We start from the raw sequence: 12,568 nt of genomic DNA on the forward strand, positions 1-12,568 counted from the left end.
GGCTCTGCTCTCCGCTGCCCTCCCGCCCGCCGCCGGCTGCGGCCAACGGGGTGCGGGCTGGGAGAGGGCCAGGGCCCCCGTGCCCCCACCCCGTCCTCCCCGAGCCTCGCGTGTCCCCTGTCCCTGCCCGGGGTGCCCGCGTCCCCTGTGTGCCCTGACAGCCTCGCGTGCCCCGTCTCCGCGTGTTTCTGCAGCGCTCGGCTCGGTGCGGCGGCGCTCGGCTGCCCCTGGGCAGGGCCCCGCACAGAGCGCTCCCATTGGCTGCGCCGCGCGTCACTCAGCGAGCGGCGGCCAATCAGCGCCGGGAGAGCGCCCGGGGGGCGGGCCGAGGCGGAGCGCGGGCGGGTGGTTCGAGCTCCGCACGGGGCCCGGGCGCCGCCCGCCCTCGCTGCCCGCCGGGGCCCGCGGCCGCAGCGGCACCGCTCGGGAGCGGCTCGAACGGGGCCGGGCTCGGGTGAGTCAGAGGCGCCCGGAGAGGCGCGGGGGAGCGCTCTGTGGCCGGCGGCGCCGCTCCGGGCTCGCTGTCCGTGAGCCGCGGCCCTCCCGGGGCCGGCTCGGGCTCAGGGGCGGTCGGGGCCTTCGGGGCTGCGTCTGCGCTCGGCGTGCGGCCCCGCGGGGGAGATCCCCGCTCGGGAGGGGGAGGAGGGAGCGGGGGAAGGGAAGGAGGGGAGAGAGGGGGAAAGCAGCGGGGGAGGATGGGGCAAAATGGGAGGAGAAGCGGGGAGAGAAGGAGGAGGGTAAGAGGGGAAGGAGCGGAAAGGGAGGTTTGGAAAGCGCTTTTGTGTTGTCGGTCTAGAGAGAGCGGGGGTGGGGGTGTCGCTTTTTTGGGGTGTCATGCGCGGTGGCGAGAGCTGCAGGGGCAGGGGGGGTCATTTCAAGCACGGTTACTTGGAGTCTTTTTCCCTAACAGCTCGTTCCTTCTGCTTTGATACAGGATTATGGGGAGGAGGGGACTGAGTGCCCGTGGGTTGAAATCAGGGGAGCCCACAAGAAGGCTGATATTGTGATGGAGTCTGTTGCAGACCAGCCAGCTGAGAAGAAGCAGCTGATGAGCTCTTCTATCAACAACTGGGGATAGTCTCAAGATCGCTCCCTCTGGTCCTCGTGGGAGACTTCAATCTTCCAGGTATCTGCTGGAAGTACAGTACAGCTGAGAGGAAGCAGTCTAGGAGGTTCCTGGAGTGCGTGGGAGACAGCTTCCTCACACGGCTGGTGAGTGAACTGACAGGGGAAGGTGCCCTCGTGGACCTGCTGTTCATGAACAGAGAAGGCCTGTGGGGGATGTGGTAGGAGGACACCTGGGACAAAGCGATCACGAGATGATGGGGTTTTCAGTTCTAGGTGAGGTGAAGAGGGAGATTAGCACAACAGTCACATTAAACTTCCAGAGGGCAGACTTTGGACTGTTCAGAAGGCTGGTTGGCAAAGTCCTGTGGGAGAGAGTCCTTAAGGGCAGGGGAGCCCACGAGGGCTGGGAGCTCTTCAAAAAGGAAATCCTAGCAGCTCAGCAGCAAGCCATCGCCATGCTCCAGAAAAGGAGCCGGCAGGGGAGAAAACCAGCTTGGTTGACTAGGGAGATAGTTGATAGGGAGACTTGAGAGACATCAAAAAAAAGAGGAGGGTCTGTGAGCTTTGGAAGAAGGGACAGGCATCTTGGGTGGACTACAGGGAGGAAGTGAGATCATGCAGAGGGAAAACGAGGGGGGCTGAGGCCCAACTAGAAATCAAATTGGCTAAGTCTGTGAAAGATAACAGAAAATCTTTCTATAAATACGTTAACAATAAAAGGAGGACTAGGGAGAGTGTTCAGTTCCTATTGGGTGCAGAAGGGACAACAGTGACAGGGGACGAGGGCAAGGCTGAGGTACTTAATGCCTTCTTTGCCTCCGTCTTTAATAGTAAGGAAGGTTGTTCCCTCTGTGTACAAACCCAGGAATTGAAGGAGCAGAATGAGGCTCCCATGATCCAAGAGGAGGTGGTCAGAGCCTTGCTTGCCCAGCTAGACACCACAGGTCTATGGGGCCAGATGGGATCCACCCAAGAGTATTAAAGGAGCCGTGGATGTGCTGGCCAAACCCCTTTCCATCATCTTCCAACAGTCCTGGCTGACTGGGGCAGTTCCACTCGACTGGAGGCTGGCTGATGTTGTGCCCATCTACAGGAATGGTTGCAGGGAGGATCCAGGGAACTCCTGGCCTTGTCAGTCTGACCTCAGTGCTGGGAAAAGTCATGGAACAGGTGATCTTGAGTGCTATCATGAAGCACATGCAAGAAAACTGGGTGATCAGGCCCAGTCAACACGGGTTCATGAAAGGCAGGTCTTGCCAAACTAACCTGATCGCCTTCTATGACAAAGTGACTCGGCTGCTGGATGAGGGAAAGGCTGTGGATGTGGTCTTCCTGGACTTCAGTAAAGCCTTTGACACACTTTCTCACAGAATTCTGCTTGAGAAACTGTCACCTCTGGTCTGGACAGGCACACACTCTCCTGGGTGGAAAACTGGTTGGATGGTCGGGCTCAGAGAGTGGTGGGAAATGGAGTTAACTCCAGCTGGAGGCCAGAGACAAGTGGGGTTCCCCAGGGCTCAGTGCTGGGTCCAGCCCTGTTCAATGTCTTTATCAATGACCTGGATGAAGGGGTTGAATGCACCTTTAGCAAGTTTGTGGATGACACTAAGCTGAGGTTGTTTAGCCTGGAGAAGAGGAGGCTGAGGGGAGACCTTATTGCTCTCTACAACTACCTGAAGGGAGATTGTGGAGAGGAGGGAGCTGGGCTCTTCTCCCAGGTGACAGGGGACAGGATGAGAGGGAATGGCCTCAAGCTCCACCAGGGGAAGTTCAGGCTGAACATCAGGATAAAATATTACACGGAAAGGGTCATTGGTCCCTGGCAGAGGCTGCCCAGGGCGGGGGTTGAGTCACCTTCCCTGCAGATGTTTAAAGGACGGGTGGATGAGGTGCTGAGGGGCATCGTTTAGTGGTTGATGGGAATGGTTGGACTCAATGATCCAGTGGGTCCTTTCCAACCTATGGATTCTATGATTCTATGATTCTTTTTGCTTTGTCAGCAGAGACAATCTGACAGAAGTGTTGGCGATGAGAGAGCTCCTGTGGGATCCCGACGCCTCCTCAGGGAGAGAGGAAGAAGCGACGTGCTGGTGCCCTCCAAGCCAGCAGGATTTGGGTATGTGGCTTCCTCGGGACTCATTACTCTTTCTTAATCACTGTTGATCGTGTTGACGGCGCGAGCCGAAGCATTCTCCGCTTTGGGTTAGCATGTGACGGCATCGCGTTTAGTGACCGCTGGATCGAGACAACAATACTAGGGTGGCAGGGGCTTCGCCAGCCGACCCTGTGCACGCCACGCAGCATGAACATGGCACACACATGCCAGGCCCACGCCCCACACATGCAATTCACCCCCCATGCACGTTGTGCTGCCCCCATGCACACGCCATGCACGTGCCAGGTTAGCGCCACAACCACCCCATGCACGTGCTTTGAACATGCAAGTGGCATGCCACACACCAGCCAGGCACACGCCATGCACACACCTTGCACACACAAGCAGCATACCACATACCACACGCATGTATTGCACACGCAGGCAACATGCCACGCATGCCATGCATGTGTTGTGTACATGCCACACACTCCACACACAGGCCACTGCTTCCATGCACATTCCAGGCTCATGCCACAACAGTCAAGCACGTCACGCACACGCCTTCCACATGCAGGCAACATGCCACGCATGCCACACTCTCCCTGTGTATGTTATGTACAGGCTGTGTACATACCATACACATGCCATGGACATGCTAGCACATACCATGAAGATGACATGCCAGCCACACTGCAAGCATGCTGCACACACACGAAGAGGGAAAGGAGGAGAAGGGGAGCTTTGGAAAGCGCTTTTATGTTGTTAGTGTAGAGAGTGCCAGGAGGGAGGTCGCTTCTTTGATTCTCTTCTACAACCAGGCTTCTTTGCATTTAAAACCCTTCCGTGTCACAGGGTTTATAATGGTGCAACATCCGTTACGCTTGCTGCAGATCCTCTTGGTTCAGACGTTTCTCTGTTTCCAATTACACAGAATACCTGTTCAGCCCTCTCATCTATTTTGAGGCTTAGCATCTTTTTAGACTTCTTTTTAGTGTTTGTGTTAAACTATGTCCCGTAACAGTGGTACGGAAGGCGAGTTGTTGCGTTTTTAACGGTAACTGTAGAGTTAAGGTACCTCAAGTACCTTGGGGAAATGCAGACGCTCCTCTTAGAGGTCCCTCATCTTTGCAGAGCGCTGTGGAGGCTTCCCATCTCTCTCATACGCTCACGGCGGAAGAAGAGGAGGGCGCCCATGGGTGAAAGAGAAGCGGTTGCCATTCAGGTGAGAGGAGAAACGTCCGCTTTGCAGCTCTGAGTGAGGGTGACGTTTGTGATGCTGACTCCTGGTTCGGGAAGCAGCTTCTGGCTCCTCCGTTTGTTTCTCTGTGGATGAGGGCTCGGTGTATTGGCCTGGCTTCTGTGCCAGTGGCGTGGTCCTGTCGTTGACCACATCGTCGTTCATCGTGCGTGGGGGTGGGGGGCTTTGTCTGTTTTCTTACTTATGCTCCGATTGTCACCTGTAACTGGACAAATGACTCTGTTAGCATCGTGATGGTATTCCGAGGTGGCGTTAAAAATTCCTTAACGTATCGTGCACGTCTCTCTCTCCTCACAGCCCAAAAAGCCAGTCTGGAGAATGTCCTTACTGCAGAAAACCTGGCAAAAGTCTCGCAGAACTTCCCTGCTTTTTCAAAGCCCGATATTCTTCCACCTTCTATCCCGTCATGAGGAGTAACGGTGAGTGAGCTGGCACGGCACGGGGGGAGGAGGAGGATGAACTTTATCTGCTCTCCGCTGGCTAAACGAAAGGGCTGTGGGACCATCTTCATGGCATTGTTGCTGAGCGAGGCCTCGTGTTGTTGCCCTTTAGCGTTCCTTTGCACGTGTGTATGTGTGCGCTTACGCACGAGTTGATGTTGCGTCACGGCTGTTGGGTGAAAGCCCTGGGGAAGGCGATGGCCGAGCAGAATGCGCGCAGGCCGTCCGACGCTGTTCAGAAGGCGGTTGGATCCCTGATGAGCCTGCAGAGGCACCTCAGGGCCCCGCAAGGGTGGAACGTTCATGTTCACTTGGCGTGGAGATGGATGGTGGTGTGACTAAGCGGGTAGCTTCGCTGTTGGGATCTGCAGCTGGAAGCTGTTGTGGGGTCGTCCCGTGGGTCTGAATTTTTCCAGTGCGGAGGCCGTGTGCTGAGACCGCCGATCTGCTTGCTAAGCCAGAGGGTCCAGCTCTAGGGGTGGAAAGGTGACGCGGTGTTGGCCGTCCTCGCCACACGAGAGCCGGCAGCACCGGGAGCCTCCTTAGCATGAGGGTGTCTGCAGCTGAAGTGGCTTCTGTTGCCTCTCTCTGCCCCAATTGGGCAGATCTCATCCTTCAAGTGAACGCAGAAGGCTCCGTATGCTCCCAGGTCCCGTAGAAAGGGAAGTTTGTGAATTCCCCGACTGCAGTAACCCTTGCTGCTGCCTGTGGATTGTTGTGCCAAAGACACCCTTCGCGCAGGGAAGGGGCACATGGGAGATGGGTGACGCGCTTACGTAAAGAGTGTCCTGCGGGCGGTGTGTCTCCTCGGAGCCGTGTGAAAACCGACCTCCGCTTTCTCTTCCCCTCTAGAGCGGGCAGAGGATGGGCTGCAAGGCTGAGAAAACCAGAGCGACGCAGGCGGCCAGCTAGATTCAGAGTGGGGAGAAACGCTGATGCCTGGTTAATAAAGGAGTTTCCACTGCTGAAACGGATGAGAACGGACGTCACAAGCGTCCTTCTGTTGGGGGCCAGCAAGGGAACCGCTTCTCTGGGGAGAACTTGCACACGGCCGGGGGGTTCTGTCATGGGAGGTGACTGAAACCCGATTCCCGATCCTGGTTTTGTGAAGGAGAAGAAAGGGCTGTGAGACCTGAAGGCAGGGCTCTGCTTCGAGGCAAAGGTGAGTGCCCCATGCACACGCCATACACATTCTAGGCTCACGCTATGCTCACCCTATGCATACGCCATGCACAAGCCTTGCATACGCCACTGCGCCCATGCACACGCTGTGCACATGCCAAGTTTATGCCATAACCACCCCATCCACATGACACACACACGCCTTGCACACACAAGCAACATGTCACTCACACCACACATACCATGTGCTTGTTATGTTTATGCCTCGTACATGCTTACACGCACCACAGACACAGCAGCACGCTGCCCTCCCGCTGGGTGCGGCCAATGAGATGCAGGCTGGGACCGGGAGAGGGACAGCGCCCCGTGTCCCTCCCGTCCCCCCGAAACCCTCCTGTCCTGGCCCGGGGGGAGGGTGGGGATACACAGCCTTTCCTCTTATGTCTGCTCTCTTTTTTAGTTTCTCTAAGACAGCTTTATTGGACTTGAGTTTTAGCCTCATGATTACGCATAAGACATGGCTGAATGTGACGGGAAGACTGCTGGGAAAATGGCAAGAAGAGGATCGACAAGAAGCAGTGGAACACGCCCTTTAGAGTTTGCTGCTCGTCCCGCTGCTGAGAAATGGGAGTGTCCCTGAATTTGCTACTGCATGAGACAGATTGAAGAAGTTTAATAGAAGTTCATTTCTATCTAAATGGTAGATGGGACTGTGCTTATGTAAAGCATATTGTATGTAACTGTAACCAATACGCTTCCAGGCACTGTATCTCAGCAGCCAGAACATGGAAGGAATCTTTTAATCTGTACATTTTTCTAACAATGATAATTGATGTTTGGTGGCTTAATAACATATATCATTTTATATCATTTCAATCAAGCCTGGCTGTCATACATTGAACTTCCAGTAGACCACCAACATTTTATACTTAGGAGTAATTTCCTATTACTCATCCTAAGTGGGATGCTATAGTTTTGCTGTTAAAAGGGTGGGTCTTGTTCAAAAACCTCTGAAGGTCATAGTTGGGTTGGTTAAGTCTGTGCCACACCTGTGGTCAGCAATTAGGTACAGGTGAAGAGTTTGCCCCTTAAAAGGCCTCTTGATTTAGAGCTGGCTCTCCCCTGCAGCTAGAGCATTCAGTGAAGGAAGGGGCTACAGAAGCCTGCCTTTCTTCCTTTCTTTGCTAGGTTTTGAACAGTTGAGTGGTTTTCTTCGTGGTGCATTTGAGCCTACAGTCATCGTTTCTTCTTTGAGTTTCAGGTAATGCTTTTGCTTGTGGATTTGCTTTTTAGTCTTAGAGTAAAACTGGCTTGCCATGTGGCAGCTTCAGAGAAATGTTACCACAAACGTTTGTAGTCAATGTCATCTTTCTTTGCTCTTGTTTTATTAGTAGAAGTAGGGATTATTTTTTTTTAGCTTTTTTTTTTTTTTTAATCTATTGGGGCCCTAAGGATTTAGGCTCAGCCTAAATAAGATTTCCAGATTTCCAGTGTAGTTTTAGTGATAGCTGTTACTGTTTTTCCCAGAGGTGGTTTGTTTAATTTGGGGTTTGTGTCGTAAGCAGTTGAAAATTATGTTTGCCCAGAACTTTTTGACGAAATGCCCAAGAAAAGTGTTAGCTTGCCCCTTCCTAGCCAAGCTGGGTTTTTTTTTCATATTTTATGTATTTTATTTCAGACTGTTATGCCGAACAAAACTGCTACAATTTTACTGTAAATAGAGCTCAGCCCTAACTCGGTCTCTGCCGTTTCTAGAAGTTGTTCCAAAACCATCCCGTGGCTTGGCACAGTTAAATACAATTGGCAGTCTCTGCTCCGTAAAGGTACTTAATGGAGCCACTGTGCAGGGTGAGCTGGTTTTCACATTGGCATGTGGTGAGGTTTATGCGAGTTAGCGCAGAGGGCACTGCCAGCCCTGCCCGCGTTGTGTCTCTCTCAGCTGGAGTTGCTGTGTGTTGCTTGGACAATGCCCTCGGTTTGGTTCTGGCTTCTGCAGTACATCCTCACATAGAATTTCACACAGTGAGTAACTGAAACAATTGTATAACTGGAGGGAAAGGATAATGCAAGCGCCTTCCCATGGAGCTAGGGAACTCCCTCTGTTAAACAGGCTCTGTTTTCCTCCCCCCCATAGTGGGGAGGGCTTGCTGCCGTGCCTGACTCCTTTATTGATGTGAGGCCGGAGATTATCATGAGATCAGAAAGTGACTGTCTGCAGAAGCAAGAATGATAATTAGGACCCGATATTGATCATCTGCCCGTGTCTTGTGTCTTTAGTCACTGAGGAAATGCCAATCCAAAATTTCCTACTTGCCAGTCCATAGGAAGAAGAGTATTTTCTCCGTAATGATGACAAATTGTGAAGTCTGGAGTTCAGTGGCTGTATTAATATCAAGTGCATCTTTTTTTCTTCATTGAATTTTAAGGCAAAGCTTCTGGAATCCATACAAACAGTTGGGAGGGGAAGGAGCCCTCTGTCTGACCAAATATATGCATCTGCTTGATCTAGGTGTGTTTCAAACTCCTTTTCCACCCAAAGTGCATAAAGGCTCTGTGCATTTCATAACATTTCTCGATATCCCTTTTATGGGTACAGCTTTTTACTGTTTGATTATTCATCAGTTTGGCTTAAATTGCAGGCATTAAAGGGCTTAAGCCAGAAGTTCTCTTCTGGAAGCTTAGTGTAGGGCATCCCCTAGTCCTGTAAGTGCAGTGCAACTTAAAGTAATAGTTATCTGAGTGATGAATGCTGTACAAGGCAGTTATTCTGATGGTGCTTCCCCGTCCCTGGAATGCCATCCACTTCTGGCTTAGGTAAGCAAAGCCCCAACCGTGACTTGCTTTTGTCTTTCTCACTAAGTGCTGTCTTGAAAACGAATCAAAAAAATAATCTTGAGGGGAAAAACCATCTACTGCTATTGATGTTGTTTATGAAATGCTTATGATGCTGAAAAGGCAGCACACGTGAGCGTTAGGCATACCTGAATACTCTAAGCAGTCACTACAGAAGCTTAAAATACTTGAATGTATAAAAGTAGTAGGAGCCACTGGGAAATGTCTATTTTTTAATTGTGTATTTAGATTTGTGAAACTTGTTTTATGGATTTAATGATTCTGTACAGTTCAGTAGATCTTACTCTTATAATGACTTTTGAATGGTGCAAGGTATAGCCCATGTGATTTAAAGAAAGAAGAGGGGAGGGAGAATACATCCACAAAACCCCTAGCACTTGAAATATGAACCCATTAAAACTATTTTTGTGAATTAGTCCTTTCTGCAGTGCTTTCTGCAATGGTACTTCTCTAAGGAATGTAATTAATATTATTCCACAGAGAATTAAAGGTCCATCTGATTATTTCTGACCTGATGAACTGTTTTCTGAAGCAATGCTCGCTCAGGGGTCGAGGTTCACAACTTGCAATATGTTAGTAACTCCAGTGAAAAGACAGACTTTATGGTTGTGCACTTCTAGCTGTATAGCATGTTTTATAAACAAAATACTTGCAAATACTGTGGCCTTAACTCTAGTGTGACTAAGTGCAGTGAAGAATATGACTTTGCAATTTCAGTCATGGTATTTCTTGTTTAAAAAACCCAATTATGTCACCATAAAATAAATATTTTCTGTCTGTATTTTCAATGTCTTTTTACTTTTTACTTTATACTCTAACTTACTTCAACATACACAGAAAAAAACCACTTAAGCACTTAGGAAAAGCAAATAAAAATCTTATTTCAAAGGAAAGTCTCAACTGACTTGCAAACTTCAAAGTTCATTACTGTTTTTTTCTCATCATTACTGACATAATGAAAATAAAATAATTGAATTCATATCATAGAATCATTTGGTTGGAAAAAAACCTTTGAGATCAGAGTCCAAATGTACCCATCCACCACTAAACCATATCCCTCAGCACCTCATTTTCCCTGAGTGACTTCTTCTGGTGCCTGATAACCCTTTCCATGAAAGAAGTTTTCCCGATATCTAATCTGAAACTCCCCTGGTGCGACTCGAGGCCATTTCCTCCTGTCCAGTCTCTAGGTACATCTGCCTTGCTCCAACCTCCTTTCAGGGAACTGCAGAGCAGGATGAGGTCTCCCCTCAGCCCTCTTTTCTCTAAGCTAAAGAAGTTCCCTTAGCCACCTCTCCTAAGACGGGTTCTCCAGCCCCTTCACCAGCCTCATTGCCCTGCTCTGGACACGCTCCAGCTCCACAATGCCTGTCTTGTAGCGAGAGGGCCAACACTGACTCTAAGCCCAAGCGTGCCCAAGAAGGCCAATGGCTTCCTGACCTCTATCAGAAACTGCTTGACCAGCAGGACCAGGGAAGCGATTATGCCCCTCTACTCAGCACTGGTGAGGTTGCACCTCAAACACTTTGTTCAGTTTTGGGGCCCAGGAGGGCTGAAGAACCTTAAACAGGAACCATATGATACAAAAACTTAATGTGTAACTTCTATTTTTCTTTATAAACTTCTGCAGGCTCTATAAATTACAGAGCGCCTTCTCACTACTACTTAGCAATTCAGAGGTGTGGACGTAGTAAGATGTATGAGGTAGGAGCTCATCAGTGACACTGAGATCGGGGGCAGCCTGGACTGTGGTGATCGCTCATTGGTGCAGTTCAAAGTGCTGAGGGTTATGGGGCAGGTAATGAGTATAGTCAGGACCCTAAATTTTGGGAAAGCAAACTACCAGCCCTTCAAGGAGTTAGTCAGTAGGACCCCCTGAGATACTGCCCTCAGGAACAAGAAAGAAGAACAGAGCTGGCAAATATTTAAGGATGCTTTCCATAAAGTGCAAGAGTGCTCGTTCCACATTGTAGGAAATTGGGCAGGGAAGGGAAGAGACCAGCATCACTGGGTTGGGACCTGCTGGTCAAACTGAAGAACAAGAGGCAACTGCACTGGCAGTGCAAGCAGGATCGGGGAACTTGGGAAGAGTAGAGGGTTGCTGCCCGTTTGTGTGGGGATGGGGTCAGGAAGGACAAGGCACAGCCGGAGCAGAACGTGGCAAGGGAAGGGGTTCTACAGGTATGTCAACCAGAAAAGGAAGGTTAAAAGAAGCATAACCCCCCGACTGATGGATGAAAATTGTGACTTCATATCAAAAGATGAGGAGAAGGCTGAGGTACTCAACAACTACCCCTCCCACTGTAGGGGATGATGAGATTTGTGACCACCTGAGGAACCTGAACATATCTAAGTCTATGGGACCTGACGAGATGCATCTATATCTAAGATATTGGGCCAGCAGATCCACAACAGTTGTCATCTGTGTAGCTCTGCTATAGTTAATGAAGCTTTCCTGAGATGGCTGACATGTCAATATGTGTGTGCATCTGAGCTGGTATGATGTTTCACTCCTTCCCCAAGTGCAGCTCACGTTCTTCCCTGTCTGCTTGGTTAAGACTAAAAATGTTTTAATAATTGTAAGTTGCAACATGGTTGGGTGTTTTAGGTTCATGAAATAATTACTATACCTTGAGATAAATGAGCTCAAATGCCAAAGGTCAAGGAGTCCATTATCCCAGGATAAAGGTATTACCATATTTAAGAGAACACTGGTAGTTTTTTTCCAAAAGATTATACTTGCGCTTGCCATCTTCCTCTGTTAGCTACTAAAACTTTTCTACTCTGCGTGTGGACAGGTTTTAAAAAACTGCTTATCCATATTTCTTCAAATATGGCTTTACCTAAGTTCACCTTGTCTTTCTGCTTTGTCAGTTCAGCTAATATATATACTTATTTCCTTACCTTTAAATCCTTTTTTTCACGGAGTAAAAAAAAATGCCGTTTCTTCACTTTGAGAACTTAAATTCAATGAAGATTTCAATTGCTTTTGTATCTCAAGAAAGATAATTTCCATATGCTCGCAATATGGGTAGGATGCCCCCTTATTTGTTAGCTTTGACAGATTGACCGCTTGTATGAAGCTTTAGTGCAACTGTTCGGACTTAGACTAACTTCTGGATGCTTTTCAGGTAATGTGATTTTTATCCCTTGGGAATATAGCAGAGTTAACTGAAAGAAGTGACTCAATAGCTTAGCGGAAGAGAAAATAAAAAGCCTTATCTTGCTGTAAGCTGTAAGCAGCCTCTGACAGCAGAGGAAAACTTTTTCTGCAATAGCTAAGTAACTAATTGGGCAATAACATAGTCTCTCAAATACACACAGAGAAATGTTTTCTTCAGTCAATTCATGCCAAAAGATTTTTCTTTCGAAGCTTATGATTTTGATCTAAGCAAAAAGATTTGGATCTAAACAAAAAGATGAACAAAACCCCTCCAGCTGCTCTGAATTCTCTTGTAATGGTAGATATCCTGCCTAGAAATCCACTCTCAAGCCTTGCAGTATATGGCACTTGGTTTCCCATCAGTCTCAAAGTTTTCTGAAATCTCTAGAACATTTCAGGCAGCTGCTGTAGGCCTGGAGCAGTGAAGGTAATCATACCAAGTCACAGCTTGCAGTTTTCAATTCCTTCTTAGTCTGTTTTCCCAGCAGGAAAGATCTCATTGGCTGCTCTTTTTCTTCTCTTTTTTTTTTTTTTTTCCCTTTAGCTGTTAACTGATGCACTACTTG

General features: G+C 49.2%; 1 long non-coding RNA gene across 3 annotated transcripts; it reads left to right on the forward strand.

Annotated features, from left to right (window-relative positions):
* The first annotated feature begins 371 nt into the window (after positions 1–371).
* Positions 372–9,620, forward strand: LOC138721654 (uncharacterized). Of its 3 annotated transcripts, XR_011337584.1 has the most exons (7): positions 372–454; positions 935–1,212; positions 3,069–3,184; positions 4,298–4,388; positions 4,722–4,843; positions 5,717–6,026; positions 6,447–9,620. It is a non-coding gene; the product is annotated as an uncharacterized lncRNA (long non-coding RNA). The 3 variants fall into 3 exon arrangements; XR_011337583.1 differs by having other exon boundaries at positions 5,717–9,620; XR_011337585.1 differs by lacking the exon at positions 4,298–4,388 and having other exon boundaries at positions 5,717–9,620.
* The last annotated feature ends 2,948 nt before the right edge of the window (positions 9,621–12,568 follow it).

The sequence above is a fragment of the Phaenicophaeus curvirostris genome, chromosome 5, assembly GCF_032191515.1.
Source record: "Phaenicophaeus curvirostris isolate KB17595 chromosome 5, BPBGC_Pcur_1.0, whole genome shotgun sequence".
In the NCBI taxonomy this organism is placed as follows: domain Eukaryota; kingdom Metazoa; phylum Chordata; class Aves; order Cuculiformes; family Cuculidae; genus Phaenicophaeus; species Phaenicophaeus curvirostris.